This window comes from Pteropus medius, unplaced genomic scaffold (genome assembly GCF_902729225.1).
Source record: "Pteropus medius unplaced genomic scaffold, Ma_sr-lr_union100, whole genome shotgun sequence".
Lineage (NCBI taxonomy): Eukaryota > Metazoa > Chordata > Mammalia > Chiroptera > Pteropodidae > Pteropus > Pteropus medius.
Window position 1 is genome coordinate 5,733,273 of NW_024346667.1, and position 19,917 is coordinate 5,753,189.

A 19,917-nucleotide genomic window follows, 5' to 3' on the forward strand; every position below is an offset into this window, starting at 1 on the left:
TGTGGACTACAAATAAAATCCTTGTAGAGGAAATCCCTCAGAAATCCAATCTGTTTTCTTTTAATGAAATTGTGTTAAAAATGAATAAAACACACCTTCTTCTGTGGGGTCTGTAGCCAAAGCAGAGAAATTTGAGTAAATGTCACAACAGAAAGGAGCACTTTGTGCAGGGGGCCCCACACCCTTCACTCCTACCTCTTCCCTGTTCAGTCTCTTAGATCTTTTCATGGTGGTTTGGCAGCTTTGAGTGGGCTTTAGTCTTCAGGCATCAATTACTTTGTAGTTTAGGTTTCTCGATGCAGATGTTGGGGGAGGAAAGGGATGAAAGACCCTCGAAGGGTAATTGTTATTTGATGGCTGAAGATATGGAAAAACAAAATATGGAAAAACAAAAAACGTGGCAGTAAGTCTCTGCTTGTCCTTCCTCTACACAATGGCACCCATCACATCGCTTCACTGCACAACAGGACCGCGCAACTGTCATGTCACCTGGTGCAAAAGACAGCATTTGCCATTCAAGGCTCACTTGTTGTAGAGCGTATGACACAACAGATTGGCGAAGCACTGCTTCTCTAAAACAGAAATAGCTTTGTCAGAAAGAATTCTTTTTAATCTGGAGAAATCTGGAGGCCACATTCTATAAGAATTTGTTAAACCGGTTTTTAGAGTGGCTTCATTATTGGCTAAGATTTCAAAGAGAAAGACATCTAGTCTTTGCCATTTGTATTCTGCAGCAATCAAGAAGCAAACCTTCAGCCAATCTGAGTACCTTTGTATCCATTTTCCTTGGGTGACTTCTGATTGGCCATGCTAAATAAGGGGGAATTCACAATGTGCTTACATTTCATAAGAGGTTCACTTTTATGATCTCCTTTGACTAAAATGGCAATTATTTTGCTTTCCAAAAGCAGAATCCAATGCACGGGACTAGTGCAGGAACCCGTGGACAAGTGCTGAACAATAAAGTTGAGTCAGCTGCCCCAAATCATCAAGGAGACAATCACTCCCTAGAACCAAGGAGATTTACTAACAGTGAGATAGCCTGCGCTGCTGCTAAGGCAAAGGGTACCATTAATCTTGAATTACAAATAAAAGACGAGGTGTCAGAATTTACCCCAGGCTTCCCTTCTTTCGAGTATCCTGCAAGTTCCTGTCCTTTGTCTTCCTGCTCCTATATTTCTGGTTCACTATTTAAATTCCCATCAGAATCATAACTAAGGCAGGCTGATAAGAGCCAGGGACCCTCCCATCTTGTCCAGTAGTCAGGAAATACAGGCAAGCTAAGAAGATGCAAATCTTGTTCAATGTAGCTAATACCTTTTTAACCCTTAAGCAAACGCCCCCAAACTCACTCTTTTGGGAGGTTTTATAATATAGCTTTGACACCATTGTTGAACGTGCAACACTAATTTAAATAAATTGCATGTGGTCAGCAAAAGGGACAGTTCTTTGTTTAGTCTGAGAGGCTAGATTCATGATTAAGGAGACCAGATCTCATCCTCTTAATTAAGGTGAAGCTCAAGGCTATCTATCATTTTACCCTCCAGCAATGCCCCCATTATGGGTCATTTTGGTGCTAGCCCAGTTGCTGCTGATGGCTTGGTGGCTGGGAAAGGAACATTATAGGAATAAAGCCGATCATCGAATAGTCTTAGGGTTGGGTAGCAAATGTCACTCCACTTGTGTCATGTTGAAAGAGCCAAGAACACATCTTTCGCTGCCAAAGGAAGCAAATCTCAGGTCAAGGAACCACCTTAATTCCATCCAGAAGTGGTCGTAGCAGGACTACAGAAGAAGGTTCTGCCACAGCCCTTTGACCTGGTTTCCCAGGTGAGGAAATCAATCATCAGTTTGCTAATGTCTGAAGGTTCCACCAAGGCTTGAAAATCCCTTCAAGGTTTATGCTCTGCCTCTTACGCTATTGTACTTTTCAGATCACAAAGCAGGGAGATTGAAACATTATATTTGTTAAATAAGTCCTATTGGCTGACAGCCCGGGCTTCAAAAAACATCTTTCTTTTCTTCTACCTGATTGGAAAGAACAAATTAAACACAAGTGGGTCTATTTAATCTTTCACATTTTGGGTCATATGTCAGAGATCTCTTTTCGGGAGTCTTAAACTGAGAGACTCTCCATTTTGTTTGCTTCCTGGTCCTCAAAATCATCATCCCTGAAAGTCAGCAATGAGAGTTCTGAAATGTTAGTCTTGATCTTAATGGGAGGATAAGCAGGTCAGCAGGACTTGATATTTTGGTTTAAATCAATGACTACATTTAAACTAAAACAGATATCCTTCAACAGCAGGCATTCTGAATTCTGAAACCTGAGAAACATTTTACAATAAGGAGATGTGATTTAAAAGGCTAATCACCTCCCAGAACTCCAATTGCCTCTAGCATATTTCTACAAATTGCTCCGGTTCCAAAAGCCTGCACTTCTTAGGTTGATTCATTTCACTCCAGTGAAGGTGGAAGCGAATCTGTATCCAGAGCTTCCATTCCAGCACTTTTAAACTGTCATAAGTCAATAAAGATGCTGACAGATACAGTATTTTTGTCCTACTCAAGTACAAATCCTCATCATCCTGGCCAGCCCTTCTGCCTAAATAAATTTCATCTAGGCATCCAGTATGTTATGCAAAAGAAGAATGTATTGAAAATTCTAGGATGAGGATATTTCCGTTCATGGGTTAAGATGAGATTAATAGTTTTACAGAAGAGGAACATTTATTAATAAGATACAATATCTGCCAAAAAAAAAAAAAAAAGGATATTTGCCAACAGAAGCTCAGTTTCTCAGTTTGAATTTCCATTAAACTCTCAAAAAAAAAAAATACATAAAAGCTGGGTGGCTAGTAAACAGTGGCTCTGTGCCCCTAGAGATACTCCCCTTCCTTTTCTCTCTATCTACTTATCTCAAAGGTTGAGTTGCACTACCAATTCTTCTAAGACCAAACACTATCCATATCAAAGATCATTCTCTTCCAAAGAAAATAATAAACTGAACTCACAAATGACTTGCAGGGACTCTTTCAGATTTGCCAATTAGCAGGTCAGACTAAAGGTCTAATACATAAGAGTATAAGAAATAATGTTGGTGATGGAGCATGATAGTAACTCAGCCTTAACTCGAGGCTTTTAAGATAACGGTCTCAGAGAGGCTTCTCCAACAGACATCCTAGAATGTATTTTCTCATGAAACCTAAAAGGAAAACCATCATCGTTCCAATCTGCATCATTAGCAGCAGCATCAAAAGCATCTTGCCAGCACCTGCCAGCACAAACCTGTAGAGCCTGTACAAACCAAGCTAAAATTGTCTTTTGGGAATTTGTCATCCAAGATGGATTTGGGGTAAATCAAACAGTGTCATTTTTAGTGGAGTGGTGTTATCTCCCCAAGTTTCAGGGTTTCAGGTTGGCATTTTCAAAGGTTCCTTGTGCACTGCTGTGTTTCCAGACTGGGATATTGCCACTGAACAGCCAAATTCACACTAAGCAGCACCTGGTGAGTTCCAAGTTTCTGCTGCTCAGAAAAGGCCAAATGAACACATCACTCCTGAGCCCCAAGGTAAACATCCAACTCCTTTCCAGAGTAGTCTGTGAACAGAAATTCGAAGGACAGAATTCAACCCAAAGGCAGACCAAAGAAAAGGTCAGAGTGTCTGCTGTTAATTCTCAAGGAGATGCCCTGACCCATTTATGTGCAGCATCTTATGAGAAGTTCCTTCCACTTGTGTTTCAGTATGAAGTAGAAATAACAAGCTGACCAGACGAGCAGGAAACCAGGAAAATCCACATTAAAATGATAGTGCAAGAAAACTATTTCAAGATGTAGGCGTCACATTTCATTTTGAAAGATACAGTGGAATTTCCAATGGAGGATGTAATTGACATGGATATTTCCAGGAAAATAAAGGCAGGATTTGGAAAAATGTTCTGAGAACACTGATAAGGGGACGCTGCCCAGGTAGTATCCTAGATTCCATGATCCAAAAGAGTCGTGCTATGTACCCACGCGGGACAGCGTAGAAAAGGGTAGAGAGAAAAAGGAGGCTACCAGGGAAAGAACGTGAAGATCCAAAGGTGAAAGAGATCTTCTGTTAACCCGTCGGTACCCAGTCCAGGACAGGACTGAACTATCTTACCATGAAGACATTTCCCTTGTGTAGGCGGCTTTGCCTTACTTACCCTAAGAGAGGAGGGAGGTGGAGTTTTTGTTGTGTTTCAAGTCAATCCTTAATTGCTAGAGGCAACTAAATTTGAAGAAGGAAATGTAAAGGATTCAATCAAATGCCTTTCGTCTTTGGTTAAGGCTGTGGTAGTCAAAGTGTCCTGAGTCATTCCTGTTCTTTTGTTTCTTTCAGCTGAAGGGCAAGTAGTAGGTTTGCCAAGGATGAAGTAGAAATCTGAGACTAGAGGTCAAGTAGAGCTGGGAGGCGGTGAACTGAGCACAATACCTCCTCCCACCCCCTGGTAAAAGAACCCGGAAATGCGACTTGTCATGCAAGAAGCCCATAACAATATTTTCAAAATACTGACGTAAAAGTTAATCTCCATTTTTAGAAGGAAATGGGCTAAAAAGCGTTCAGTGAAAAAAGGCTCGTAGGCACGCTGCCTAAGAGCAACAGCCTCTCCCACCCTAAGGACTAACCTAATGTTCCCATGCCTGGAATTCTGAGTGCTTTAAAATTAACTGTTGGAATCTAAAGCTGTCTCTATTTCATAAATTAAGGCTGGGGATTTCTCAGGGGAGGGAAAGGGTGAAGAAGGAACCAGTTGCTCCGTGGGGGCCGGACTGCAGGTGGGAATGAACTTGGGATTCATAGAATGCTTTGAATCTGACAGGCATTTCAAGCCACAAACTGCTCCCAGCATCCCAGTCTTTTACCTAATTTACCAGCTGCATGAAGTTTTCAATACCGGGCAAGCATTTTCCAGAATACATCAATCGAAAAGAGCCCCGAGAAGCCTCAAAAATCAAACATCTCCCGCCTCTGATAAGCCAGACTGTAGTATGAACTTGGGCAGAGGATAAGAATGGAGGCTAATAGGAAGGAAATCTAGCTGGCTAGTTACTTTTAGGGAAACAGCCAAAATTTAAGAGAAGGGGTGGAGGGAGGAGGAGGAGAAGACACAGTTTTCAAAAATTATTAAAGTTACTGCTTTAAGAACGCAGAATATCTTTTTTTTTTTTTTCCTTTCTCGGTGTAAAATGAAGTCAAAAGCTTTCCTTCCAAAGCTCTGCGCATGTATTTCAGGAATGGCGGAGGGTCCCTGTCCCCGGGTCGATCTCCGCTGGCCCGGCCGAGAGCGAGGCAACGTCAAGGTTTAGCACTTCCGCAGCCCCCGCGGACAGCGCCCGCCGCTCCCGCCGGCGCGGGCTTCTGCGCACCCAGCCGGGATCCGGAAGTGGATTCTCTGCAGGCTCCGCGCACACCTCAGTGCACCCGGACCTTGCCCCGGGGGAAGGCTCCAGGTGGGGAGGGGCCGGGCCCGGCCCACTGGCGCCAGCCCGCACGCTCAGCCCCCGCACCGCAGCCCGAGCCCTGACTTACTGTGTGACGGCGACTTGCACGGCAGAGAAAAGGGGCCCTGGCGCCGGGGGGTGGCCGGCGGCTCCGCCTCCGTCCGGGCTGCGTCCACCCCGGCGGCCGGGTGTGCGCGCTCGGAACCCGAGCGGGCGAACCAGGCGTGGGCGCTGGTCCCCCGCGCCTCCTGCTTCTCCCCGCCGCTGCGGTTCTGCCGCCCGGCTGTCCCTGAAGGTGACACTACTTTATCGCCCACCGTTTCTGAGCACTAAACTGAAGTAGCGACAACAGACCAGCGGAGGAAAAGCTGCCTCCTGGCTGGATTCGAAAGGGCCTTATCTCGGAGTCCTCGGTTCCGAAGGGCGCTCTGGTTGGTCATTTCCATCCTGTGCTCAGGCGGGGAGCAGGGACATCTGTTTTCCATACGCCCCGAGGCACAGGCAAATCCTGGATTACATATTATCCAGCTCGCTCCCTCTCGTAGCATTCCCAACCCGGCCGGGCCGCTAATCCCCACACAAAGCACGAAAACACCACGCAAGTTGGTGCCCAATTCCAGAGAGATTTGCCAGCGCGATGACTAAAGGCTCCTGCGGCAGCCTCCGGGAAGGGCCAATCGCAGCCCAGGGGACAGAAAAAAAGGACTTGGCTCAGTTTCCAGGTCTACTCCTGAAAAACGCGTCCCCCTCGCCAGCCGAGTAAACACAGATAGATGCAAAGTCAGTCCCTTCAGGAGATGTGACTTGAATTTGATGGGACTGAGAGAGCTGAAAAGGGCCAACCTCCATTATAGCACAGTTCGTAATTAAAAGCAATCACAACAACTGAGTGTAAGAGGAAAAAAATCTCTACATTTACTTTAATTCTGACAAACGTGTCGACTACAACACCATCAGCACAGAGCATGATGAGAAATGACTGCTTTTCAGGGTCTCTTTACTCTGTAAAATGAGTAGGGGTAGGGAGTCTCCCTCTTCCCCCTTTTCTTCCTTCCTACCTCCTGGAAACATTTGAGTGAATATTTGCCAGGCACTAGGCTGAGAATAGAAAGTTATAAAAGTCTTAAGTCTCTACTGTCAAGTGCCTTACTAGTGGGAAGGGTGGTGAGAAGGGGCTTGGGGTGGAGACCAACAATTTCAGTGCATGGTGAAATTGCTATGGTAGAATATATATATGCCCAGGGGGTTAAACGAACATAGAAGCAGATTTTAAATCATGCTGGAAATCAAGGAAGGCTTCCCAGAGGAAGTCGCATTTATGTTTTGAAGACTGAGCAGGCATCAGGTAGAACAAAGAGGCAGGGGTAAGATCTGAACCTCTGAATGGATGCAGAAAGCAGCGGAGAGGAACAAAGCTGAGAGATGGATTTATTGAGGATGGCAAGGAGTCAGACCGCAAAGGTCTCATCTGCTACACTCTGGGATATGATCTTTGTTCTGAAGGATTTTAAGCAGATGAGTCTCTTGATTAGATTTGTGTTTCAGAAAGATTACTGTGGAAGGCATATGGAAGGCAGACAGCCTAGGAAAGGAGTGGAGGTGGGGCTGGGGTGGACTGGAAAGACTCCAAAAATATGAGAGCGGTGGAGCCTTTGGGATGCCTGGTGCCTGGTAATGAGGAGAGGGCAGAGCTGCAGGCTATCGCTCAGGTTCTGACATGGGCAACAGGGTGGATGGAGGGTACCATTCACCAACAGAAGAAGGAAGGAGGAGGAGCAAGTAAGACCAGAGAAATGATGAGTTGAGTTTAGATAAGTTAAGCATGTGCTTTTTGTAGGATATCTGAATGTAAATGTCCCAGCGGGCAAGACAGCCAAGTGGATCTATAAGGTATTGGGGCATTACGGGCTAGCTATACAAATGAGGCCATTGTCTACTCATAAATAGAAGGCAAATACAAGAGTAGAGAAAAATTCACTTAGTTTGCTAGGGCTGTCCTAAGAAAGTGCCACAAATGAAGTGGCTTAAACAACAGAAATTTATTATCTCACAGATCTGGAGGCTGGATATCCAAGCAATGTGCTAGCAGGACCATTCAGCCTCTGATGTTGCTAGGGAGGGGTCTGTTCCAGGACTCTGCTCACTGTAGTAGTTCCTTGGCTTGTGGAAACGTAACCCCAGTCTGTGTCCAAATTTCTCCTCTCTGTAAGGACATCAGTCATATTAGATTAGGGGCCCACCCTATTCCGATATGATCTCATTTTAACTAGTTACATCTGCCCTTATTTCCATGTCCTATTTGGAAATTACCCTATTTCCATATAAGGTTACATTCTGAGTTAGTGGTGGTTAAGACTTCAACATATGATTTTGGGGGGAACACAATTCAACCCGTAACATTCACACAGTGTGAACTGAGTTGTTAAGAGCAGGATTAATCTTTTATAGAGATGAGGAGAAATACCAGCTTTAAGTGGGGCAAAGAGAGAAGCTCTGGTTGGAAACAGAGAGAAAAGTGATTAGAAAGGTACATGAGGGGTGGCCCACAAACAGGGAAGAGAAATGTTTGAGGAGTGACTGACAGGGCCAAATGCTTAAAAAGTCAGACAAGGTAAAGCGAGAAATTGCCTACGGCCTTCAGTAATGTGACAATCATTGGACTCCATAGTCAGACTAGTAGCTGAACTACTCCTTCATCTGAAGGCCCACTGAGCTCCAACATTTTATGACTTTAAAACCTCTGTCCAGGCAAACCCATTGAGCAATGTGGTATAGTGGACATTTGTTTGAGTCTTGCCTCCCATGTCACAACCTGTTTTCTCAGCCTCCCTTGCAGTTAGGGCATGAAACTGTGACCAAGGCTCTGGCAATCAGGTGGAGGGACACTAGACTTCAGTTTGCATGAAAGCAAGATGAGAAGCAGACTCTAGAGAAGCCATTTTCTGTGAGGTGGTGGAGCCTAGTGGAGTGACGTGGACCCTCAGGGCCGGCAGAGGGCCTGGTAATCATCTAAAGGAGTGTTTGTGATGCCTGTGCCCAGAGACACAGCACTAGGGCTCATTCTGGAACCATCTGCAGGCATCGTTTAGGCATTGTTCGCAGCTGGCCAGCCTCCGAGCCCTATCCTCTGCGTTTCTTAGAGATCCTCCAAGCCACTTAATAGTCTTTTTAAAAAATATAACATTCTCCCTAGAGGACATACAAATGGCCAACAAACATATGAAAACATGCTCAACATCGCTAGCTATTAGGGAACTGCAGATCAAAACCACGATGAGATACAATCTCACATCTGTTAGAATAGCTATAATCAACAGGACAAGTAATAACAAATGCTGGAGAGGATGCGGAGAAAAAGGAACCCTCATACACTCCTGATGGGACTGCAAATTGGTACAGCCACTACAGAAAACAGTATGGAGGGTCTTCAAAAAACTGCGAATTGATCTACTATACAATCCAGCAATCCTTCTACTGGGTATTTACCCCAAAGACTCAAAAACCCATGTCTGAAAAGATATTTGCACACCGATGTTCATAACAGCATTATTCACAGTGGCCAGGACATGGAAGCAACCGAAGTATCCTATGATAGATGACTGGATAAAGAAGTTATGGTACATATCTACAATGGAATATGACTCAACCATAAGAAGAGATGAAATACTGTCATTTGCGACAACATGGATGGACCTCGAGATAACCATGCTAAGCGAAATAAGCCAGACAGGAAAAGTTGAAAACGACATGATATCACTTATATGTGAGATATAAACCTAAAAGCAACAAATGAGCAGGACAAACAAACAGAGATTCATGGTCATGGACAATAGACTAGTGGTTACCAGAGGGGACAGGGGAGGTAGACGAGGTAAAAGGGGTCAAATATGTGGTGACAGAAAGAAATCTAACTATGGAAGGTGAATACACAGTGTAAACATATATTTGCCTTACTATTAAAGTGGACAGTTGAAACTTATTGGATTTTGTTAACCAATGTCACCATAAAAAATAAATTAAAAAAATATATAACAGCTTTATTAAGATATAATTCACATACTTTAAAAATCATCCATTTAAATAAAGGATAAATTCAGTGGGTTTTAGCATATTTCACAATGTTGTGCACCCATCACCATTATCTCTCTCCAGAGCATTTGCATCATCGCAAAAAGAAACCTCATCTACAATCGTGGTCATTCCTCTTTCCCCTGGCAACCACCAATCCACTTTCTGTCTCTATGGATTTGCTTATTCTGGACACTTCATATAAATGGAATCATACAATATGGGCCTTTTGTGTCCGGCTTCTTTCACGTAGCAAAAATTTTTAAAAAGATTTATCCTTGTAGTATGTATCAGTACTTCATTTTTATTGCCAAATAATATTCCATTGTATGGACATACCACATTTTGTTTATCCACTCATTAGTTGATGGACATGTGAATTGTTTCCACTTTTTGGCTAGTATGAATAATGTTGCTATGAACATTTGCGTATAATTTTTTTGTGTGGACATATGTGTTCATTTCTCTTGGGTATATACCTAGGAGTAGAATTGCTGGGTCATATGGTAATTCTATTATTAATATTTTGAGGAACTGCCAGACTAGTTTTCGAAGTGGTTACATCACTTTACATGCCCACTAAGAATGTCTGAGAGTTCTAGTTTCCTAGTGGGTGTGAAGTGGTATTTCATTGTGGCTTTGATTTGCATTTCCTTGATGACTAATAGTATTGAGTATATTTTCATATGCTTACTGGCCATTTGTGTACCTTCCTTGAAGAAATGTCTCTTGAAATCCTTTGCTTATTTAAAGAATACATAATTTTTAAAAATTGTGGTTAAATATACATAACACAAAACTTCCTGTTTTAACCATTTTTAAGTGTACAGCTCAGTGGCATTAAGCACATTCAGTTTGTTGTGCAACCACCATTCTTTGTCCATTTTTAATTGTCTTTTAAAATTTATCTTTTATTGTTGCAATTTTATATTCTAGATACAAGTTTCTTACCAGATATATGATTTGAAAATATTTTCTCTCATTCTGTAGGTTGTCCTTTCACTTTCTTGATGGTGTCGTGATAGTCTTTAACGAACTCCTTTTAAGCTCAAACTAACTAGAGTAGTATCTGTTGTCACTAAGAACACTGACAGATGCACTGGGTTTTGTTGAATACCACCCTCTCTATTTTTTTTTCTATAAATAACCTGTCTCATATCACATCTTCTATTCAGTAGTGCCTTAGGATTCTTTTTCCTAAAGCTTTTCCTCCACTATCTGGATCCCATCCCATCTTATATTTCCTGGGCACAGACCCAATTGTGGCCGCCACTGACACAATTATAAGCACAGCTACCAGCAGCTCTCCCATTTATTTCTCACCTTTATCCAGTCCTGATCCAGCACCCTGGCAGTCATGCACCATGCCCTCCCTCTCTCCAGACTCCTCCCACTCTGCTCCTTCCTTTCCTCTGTCATATTCCCAGACCCACATGGGATCTTATGTATGATATCAGTATCTTATTTAATTTTTGGATCATCTTCAATACCCAGGGCAAGGCTTTGCAAAAATTTGGAACACAATAAATGCATGTTAAATCTAATTGAATCTTGTGTCTTATTTCTTTAATTTTATTTTTTATTCTAAAATAATATTTATGTAGTCCTTGATTTTAAACTTTTCTCTTAATGGCCACGTTTGGAAGATTAGGGCCTGAAATTGGGTTGCAGGACAAATCTATGGTGTTCAATTTGACTGGAAAAATAGAATGCTTTGGGGGATTAATGCTCGGAGTCTGTGAAATGGTCAAAGAAGGCAAAGTTTCACAGATAAAGTTCTCAGGATTCAGAGAGGAGCTAAAGAGGAGCTAAAGAGGGGAAATCACAAGTCTAAGGTAAATGTATTTCCTGGAGATTTTTCTGGTGGGTTAAGCTTTAAGACTGCCCTGCTCTTGGTCTGTTTAGTCTTTGAAGGCTTTCTTATTCCACTTCCTTGTCCCTGAATCTGTGAAGCAATCTTAAACTCTTCAGATTAGGAGCTAAATAAAAGCACCCATCGGAAACAGCAGGAAATAGCCTGGATTTATCGGTCATAAACCCACCCAATGTTTACTGAGTACACACTTTATGCAAGGTACCACTCTGGGCACAAAGAGAAACAAGATTTGTTTCCTGTAATAAGGAATTAGATGACAAACAGTATGTGTGTGGGGTGGGGGGGTGGGGAAGCGGTGCGCGATCAAGACAAACACAATTAACTATAATCCAAAGCAGAATGGACTCCCAATAAAAGAGGCATAAAAAACTGTTTTGAGGATTCAAAGGAAGTAGAAGGAAAGGCTTATGGAAAAGGTAAGGAAAGACAGCTAAGCTCTTTCTTAGGAACTTAAGACCTCTAAGCCATAATCTGTATTCTCCTGTAGCTCCCAAACTAGTTGGGAAGAAAGTCACATGTACAAGTGGCTGCAATTCAAGACCATATATGATAAGATCAATTTGAAAGAGTCACAGAAAAGTGAGAGATCACGTCTCACTTCTTATTAGAGTAACTAGGAAAGACTTTATGGAAGGGTGGGCTTGGGCCCTAAAAGATTTGTTAAAAGGATTTCTTAACATAAATATTTTAGATTAAAAAAAACCATTACATACTCTAGAAAATTTGGAAAATCCAGTAAAGTATAAGGAATAAAAGAGAAATCATCTACAGACCCACTACCTACAGATAAATACATTGCCAGACATACAATATGCTTAATATTTACAGTCTGACTAAATGCATAAATGACATTACCATTTATTGTCTCTATTTTTTCCTCATGCATATTTTTACCATACTCAATTTTGAAACCTGATTTTTAAAAACGTATCATATGATATGCATTTTATATCTGTAAAATTATTTGAAAACACATTTTTAAACAGCTTAAGTATATTTCATTAATTGATATATCATTTATACAACCAATTTCCATAGTGCTTATATCGTTTCTAAATTTCCTATTATTATAAATAAAACTTCAATGAAATTGCTAAACACAAATCTTTGTTTACACCTCTGTAGTCTCAGCATAGATTCCTGCAAATAATATTATCAAATCAAGGTGTGTTAACATTTTTTAGGGCCCTCAAGAGAGTAAAACATTGCACAATTACTTTCTAGAAAGGTTGCACCAATGTATGTTCCCATCAGCAACAGGAAATTGAGATACACACCCTCACCAACAGTGTTATTTTAAAATATTTGCTAATCTGATAAAGAGAAAATAGTAACTCATTGTTCTTAAATTGTGCATTTATTTGATCATCAGTGGTGTGGAACATTTTAAATATGTTTATTTTCACTAATATCTCCTTTCAGCTGCCAGTTCACGTTCTTTGTCCATTTATTTCTGGGGAACTTGGAGAGAATATGCAATTCCCTGTCCAGCTTGGTTCTCCCATGGCTATCATTGTGTGAGCATCCTGCCATAGTAAGTGTGATCTTATTTATTTTTAAGTTATGTTATGATTCATTCATTTTCCTCCCTCCCTCCCTTCTTCCATCCCTTTGCCACAACATGGCCCCTAAACACAGCCAACTACTTCATTTGGTGCTCAAAGGAACTGTGGTCTGTGACAACTCTGGAGGGAGAACTGGTTAGAATCGTTGAAAGAACATTTCCAGATTGTCAAGGGACATTTAGTCACCATGACTCTTTGTAAGTGCTGATTTTATAACCTAACTTCCTCCTACGCCAGAACGTTGGATACCACGACGTCCCCCCTCCACCCCCACCCTGGTGACTCCCTAAGTCTCACCTGATCTGTACTTTCCTGCTCTAGTGATGTCTTTTCCTGCTAAGCCTGGTGTTATCTTTTCTATATCTTCCCCAGTCCAAAATCCTGCCTGTCTCTGATTACCAAGCTCAGACAGCGGCCCTTGGATGAGGACAATCTTCCTCTGAACCCCCACGGCACACTGTATTCCACTTACAACACTTCCACTCTCCCAGGTATTCTGGTCACTTGTGCATGCAGCTCGCCTCCTTTATTACTTTGTAAACTCCTTGGGGAATCTATATGAGTAGGATCTATGTCTTCTTTATGTCTGGATTCCCATAATACGATTAGCAGAAACAAAAACGTTTTGCAAATTAAAAAATAAAATGTCATTTAACAGAAACACTAGAGGGATAAAAGCTTCTTCGAAAGGGGGAAAAGGGGCTTGACTTTGATTGTACAGTAGTTCCCCCTTATCCAGTTTTGCTTTCTGCAGCTTTGGTTACCTGCAGTCAACAACAGTCTGAAATGTTAAATGGAAATTTCACCTCACTTCATCTCATCATGTAGGCACCGTATTATCTCACATAATCACAAGAAGAAGGGTGATAGAGTACAAAAATATTTTGAGAGAGTGCACACATTCACACAAGTTTTATTACATATATTATTATAATTTTTCTATTTTATTATTGTTGTTATTAATCTCTTACTGTGCTTAATTTATAAATTAAACTTTATCATAGGTATGTATGTATAAGAAAAAACAGCATATCTAGAGTTCAGGACTATTCATGGTTTCAGGCGTACACTGGGGTCTTGGAACGTATCCCACACTGTTTACAGGGGTCTGCTGCATTGATTGTGGTAGTGTTATAGACTAAATTGTGTCTTCCCTTCAAATTCATATGTTGAAACCCTAACTCCCATGTTAAGGATATTTGGAAATAGGGCCTTCAGAAAAGTAATTCAGGTTAAATGAGGTTATGAGGATGGATAGCTATTCCAATAGGAATAGTATCCTTATAAGCAGAGGAAGGGACACCAGAGCTTCCTCTCTCTCCACGTGCATGCACAGTGAAAAGGTCATATCATGTCATAGGAAAAGACACTGTCTGCAAACCAGAAAGAGAGCTCTCATCAGAATCTAACCAGGCGGCCACCTTGATCTTGGACTTCCAGTTGTCAGAACCACGAGAAAATATATTTCTGTTGTTTAAGTCACCCAGTCTGTGGTATTTTGCATGGCAGCCTGAGCTGACTAATAAGTGTTAATGGTAAGATGTTGGGTAGAAGAAAGTCAGTCTAAACAAAGGAATATTAATAACTCAAATCAAAGACCTCACAGAACCTCAGGTTGAGAAGTTTTGGAGGTAGAAACTAAGGGAAGAATTGGGAAACATGCCTCCTTTTGTCTTATCATAAAAGGTGAAGATCCCTTCTAATTCTGTAGCCACTTAAGTCCTCTGTGGCGAAGAATAAAAACTGATAAAAATTACAACTGGAGTCCAGGGACTAAGAAACTGAATGGAGCTAAACAATTTTAAGTTGAATATAAAGTCAGCACAGGCAAATAAGCACTAAATAATATTTCAAAACAATTGGAAAGTTGACAAAGAAACTACTACTGGCTTCCATTAGAGTAAGAGCAGATTTTCTTATGTTTTCTTGAAATGATCATCTATGATCATCTTAGGCTGATCCATTAGCCATGGACAGATGTTCCTGAGTCTCTAGGGACCGTCACTCAATAGAGGCATCAGGCCATATCACAGAACCATACACGACTTCAAAACCAAATATTAAGGAAGAACACAGTAGAAAGCCAAGAGAGAAAGAGAACAACTCTCTCTGGGGTCTAAGTTCTCAAGTTCTTGCCAAAAACTCAGTCATCATAACTCTATATATTTTTAAAATGTGTCATGTTTTTGAAGTTTCAAATGAAAAACACTTGGACAAAACAAATGAACAATAAAATCAGGCAAAGAACTTTTTTAAAGAGCTATATTTCTTAGAACTATTGTGATTTAATATCTTTTCAATTCTTGAATTAGAGATGAAAAATAAAGGGGACCATGAAAGTGTTTCTTTCAAAATCTCCTTTTATCCTTCGGGTGGAGAAAATATGGTGACAATTGAGTCCTTTTCTTATTCTTTACGGTAGAGTTCAGTGTATTCTGCATCTAACTTCATATATATATATATGTATATGTTTGATACAGTTTTTTAAAAATATAAACTTTTAATAAGTATAAATTACAAGCAGAAAAGTGCACAAGTCAAAAGGCAACAGTTCAGTGAATTGTCATACATGAACCATAACAGCGTACGCACCATCCAGATGAAGAATAGGACATTACCACCATCCCAAATAATGTTCTTTCTTCTATTTCCCAAATGTAGTTTAGAACTAGATGTATTTTTTCATGAAAACAATATCATTCATGGTGGTCAGTGCCCAAATCAGCCCGCAGACACTGAAAGGGCCAGTGGACACATGGCAGAGGGGCTAGCGGGACATCTCCATTCACCAGGGGCTCACCTAGCTTTCGAGTCCTTGATCAGTTGCACAGTGCTCATGGGGATACAAATGAGCATAACCATCCAGTGTTACTGGGAAGTCACTTTGTGATATGTATACAGGTCCTTAAAAAAGTTTATAACTTATGCCTTAGTAATTCTAGTTTTAAAATCTTTCCCAAAGCAATATCAGAGATGTGGTCACAGACATATATACTGACATCATCTAAGAGCAGCAGCTCCGAGAGAGCTCTGCCACTTCTTAATTGTGCAATCTGGGACAAAACATTTAACCAACTGCCCTGTGCCTTAGTTTCCCTATCTGTTAAATGGTTGTACAAAGATTGAATTAGTTGCAGTGTATAAAGAACCTAAAACAGTGCCTGTCACACAGGTAGTGATTCAACCAATGTTAAGAATTATATATTAGCTATTATTACAAAAACATTCATCACGGTGTTATTTATAATAGACAAACATTTGAAAGAAGTTAGATGACCGGAAAGAGGAGAAAAGACGTGCCCTGGGAGGAGAAGTCGAACAGAATAAAAGGTAAATTCCCCTTGGAATTAATAGAAGGGATCACAGATTCAAGCCCAGGCGTGGATGCTATGCACACAGTCACCACGAGAAAGGACTGGGAGGAGCTGTTCTACTGGCAGCGCCAGAGCAGACTGCTTTGATTAGAAGGGAAAATTGAAAGGCCCCCAAACAAAAACTCCCATCACAGCAACAAACAAGTCTTGGCGAGAGGAAGGAGCTGGGATGTTTTTTTCTAATTTCTAGTTCCCAGTTCACCTCTTTCTTTTCCCTGCCTGCTGCCCCCACCCCCACCCGCTTTGGGCTTTTCAGAGACTAAGGGACAGGGAATGGAGAAGACAGATTTACGTCCATTTGGAGGAGGAGACATGCGGATGTGCAATAACTGGGAACTGCTCTGATGGGACCCCACCCCCTTCCTGAAGCTCTCGGTGGGGGTGTGAACACAGTCTGGATGTGGTTCATTCTCAAGGAGCAGGGTTACAATCAGCCTTGGAAACCCAGCTGGTAATGGGATGTTTTTCTGACCCAGTAACCCCAATTTCCTGGAAAGGACAAGGATCAGTGGTCACGAAGCCCATTTCCTCCCAGCTCTATTCCACCCCGACCTCTGGACCCTTCATTCTCAGCAGATCCCCTCTCCAAGGACCCTGTTCTTCAAAGCCATATCCAGAAGCTTAAGACACCATGAGGTCTGCTGCAGATGGCAGCTGTGGTGCCCTGGTCGGCATGGCCTATGAGAAAAAGGTAGCCCCACACTGGAGGCCAGCATTCCCTGAAGACCCCTGCCAGCGATGGGGACGGCTGGGCACCTGCATCGCCCCTCCCAGCCTTGCCGTGACAGCTCAGACAATGGTGCCCCTTAGTTCATTGCATCTGTTGAGTGTGGAAAGAGAGCTGCTTTTTTTAGGCTTTGTCACTATTCTTCTTTGTCACAGTTCCAACAAGGCTTCTGGGGCTTGGAGGGTTGCTGCTACCTTATAGGGGTCCTTCTATTTTCTTTTCGTAATGGACCGGCGTTAATTAGTATTTATGCTGTCTTCCCAGTGTGCCCAGAACACAGGGAGTATCCAGAAGACACAATATACCTGCCCTTGCGGAGGGTATATTTAAAGGGGCCACATTTCTAAGAAATCACTGATTGCTGCTGTTTTCTCGTTAAAAGTGCTCTTAAGAAAACAGAAGCATCCAGTGACGGGCACAGGTCAAGAATCCCACATCCTGACAGCTCTGGCTCTTGTCACTTGGTCCCCAGTGACCTATCAAAGGTATGCAGCTCTCCTGGCCATTCCTGGAAGTCTGGTCATTGCCCAGGAAGCACTGAGGGCCTTGGAGGCAGCCTGCCTCGCAGATTTCCCAGAACTTCTGCAGCAGACAGAGGCTTAAAGTCTCAGCAACATTTTGCTTAAAGCTCCTGGATTTAAAATTAAATCACCCTATCTTGTAATCAGAAATATCTTGGGCAACTCCATGGATTTGAAACTACCTTGGAAAGCACAGAAGTACTCTTTGTGGTACATAGTTCTGAGGTCAGGTTACAGCTTCGAAGTTCAGTTTACATCCTGTGTCCTACCCTTCGGAGAAGCTGGCAGGAGGAAGTGCACTGAGTGAGAACTCCATGGTGGGATCTCAGGGTACATTCAGCTCCCTAATCCATCAAAGGACACACACCGGAAACTGCCTGTTCTGACTTGGTGTATAGCCAGGTTTTGAGGGTGCTACAGATTTAAATATCTTCCTCCTACATACCCCTTAATAATAGAGAGCATTCTCCAAGTTAGTTCCAGAGACTGGTGTCAGAAGCATACCTGATGTTTGTAGAGTTAGAGGTTGGCCCTTTGGCTCCTTGCGGTTTCTAGAGTCAATTGAAGAATTTCACTGAAGCTCTATTTGCACAACGGCTGCAAAATGTGAAGCGTGCCATTCTCTCAATGTCAGCTTGTCAGGTATGGTACTAGAAGGCACAGGCTGAGAGCGGGCAAATACACCTGCTGGTTAAAGACCTACATACCAGGAAATGGGCTCCTTGAAAAGCTGACCAGCACTGCAGGTGTGATAAGGGATAGTGTTCCCAGCAGGCACGGCTTAAGGTGAGATGATGCATATCTAAATGGCTCCCAGGGGATCCCTAGGGAACACAATCTCAGTCTGTGTTTCTGATTTACCTTCCAGCTTTTTTGATGGGTCACCATATAGCACAGGCCCACCAGTGTGGCAGGGCCAGGCCCCAAATGCTTCCCCTTAGCTGGCCTTTCCTGGCATTGGGCTGACTGCGGCAAGGCTGTTATGCTTTGGCACTGTCGCTCATTTAAAGGAAGTGGTTCTTGGCTTTCCTTCCCAGATGCCAATTAGCTTCCTGTAGGAGGTCACATTTTGGTGGCAGTGTCTCGATGGATTCTTGAAAAACTATGAATGTGAATGTCAACTACATTTCATAGAAAATCCTCACTTCATAATATAAGGTTATGTACTGTCTACCTTTCTAATAATTCAAATTTCTGGTCACTTTCTAGCTGTGTGACTTTGTACAAGTTACTTAACCTCTCTGTGCTCCAGTTTCCTTCTCTGTAAAATGAGGACAATAACTATTCTTACATCAAAGGGGTTAGTGAGGACTGAGTGAGATAATACATGTAAAGGCCTGGTTCACAATAGGTGCTCAGTAAATGATGGCTATCGTTACCGTTAGTATTTGTCATTGTCATAGTATTTCATCCATATATGCTGGTTACATGGGTTTCATAAGCTCTCAGTATTTAAAAGCTCTAGGAAAATATTACTTTGTATTATAAATCTCCTAGTTTAGCATTAGTTTATGTAAATTCTCTATCTGAAAATATGCAGTAAGTTTCTGAAATTCCAGGAGTCTGGCATGCCTGCCAAACTGATCAGGGAAGTCAGGCAAGAGCTGTCTTTGTGCCTTGTGGGGTCTCCTGGAATTCACCCCCTCCTCTCTGTCACCAGGCCTCCTCTTTGCTCTTCCTCATCCTGCCATCACCAAGAGATGCGCTTTGGGTGAGAATGTGAGAACGCGCCCACCTGCAGGAAGCCAGGAGGCTGGAGGCAAGAGGTGGGGATGATGCACATCCTGCTTTTCTTGCTGAGCCTCCCCTGACCTAGGGCAGACCTGGCAGAATCAAAGTTCTGTTCCTTAATGAAACCACCCCCTGGGCTACTCACCCACCTTTCCCAGGCTCTCTCTTGGGCCACTGAGGGAGACCTTGGCCTCGCTTCGAAACCACCTGATGTTTTCATACACTGTACCGAAACATTCTTGTTGCTCTGGGTCAAATTCACTTAAAAAATGAATTTGCATCTGATTTAATTCCTCTAGGAGTCATCAAACAATGCTGACTTTAAATATGCTGTATTTAGATAATAAATACAAATTTGGGGGATTAGAAGAGGTGGGAAGATTTATAAGGCACTAGAGGTACTGAAGTCCCATAATTCACCTTTTGCTTTATCTAAAAATTAAACCACACCGCTTCAATTTTTCAGGCTCTTGTCCATATCAAACACAGACTGTGAGTTCACTGACTTAATACCACGAGGCTCATCAGAAAGGAAAGAACAAAATTCTCCCATCAAAGCTGCCTGTAGGTAATTCTCTATTCAGCAGG

General features: G+C 42.2%; 1 protein-coding gene across 7 annotated transcripts in view; it reads right to left on the reverse strand.

Moving 5' to 3' along the window:
* TRIM2 (tripartite motif containing 2) overlaps nucleotides 1–19,917 on the reverse strand; it is a 127,486-nt gene that overhangs the window by 75,979 nt on the left and 31,590 nt on the right. For 2 of the 7 annotated variants that reach the window (XM_039875933.1, XM_039875929.1), the window contains exon 1: nucleotides 5,556–6,106. The exons of 3 other annotated variants lie outside the window; for them this stretch is intronic. The gene's annotated coding sequence lies outside the window, so the exon portion shown is untranslated. Of the gene's footprint in view, nucleotides 1–4,188; nucleotides 4,905–5,555; nucleotides 6,107–19,917 lie in introns of those variants that run through there. 2 more of the 7 variants (XM_039875932.1, XM_039875930.1) reach the window with 1 other exon arrangement.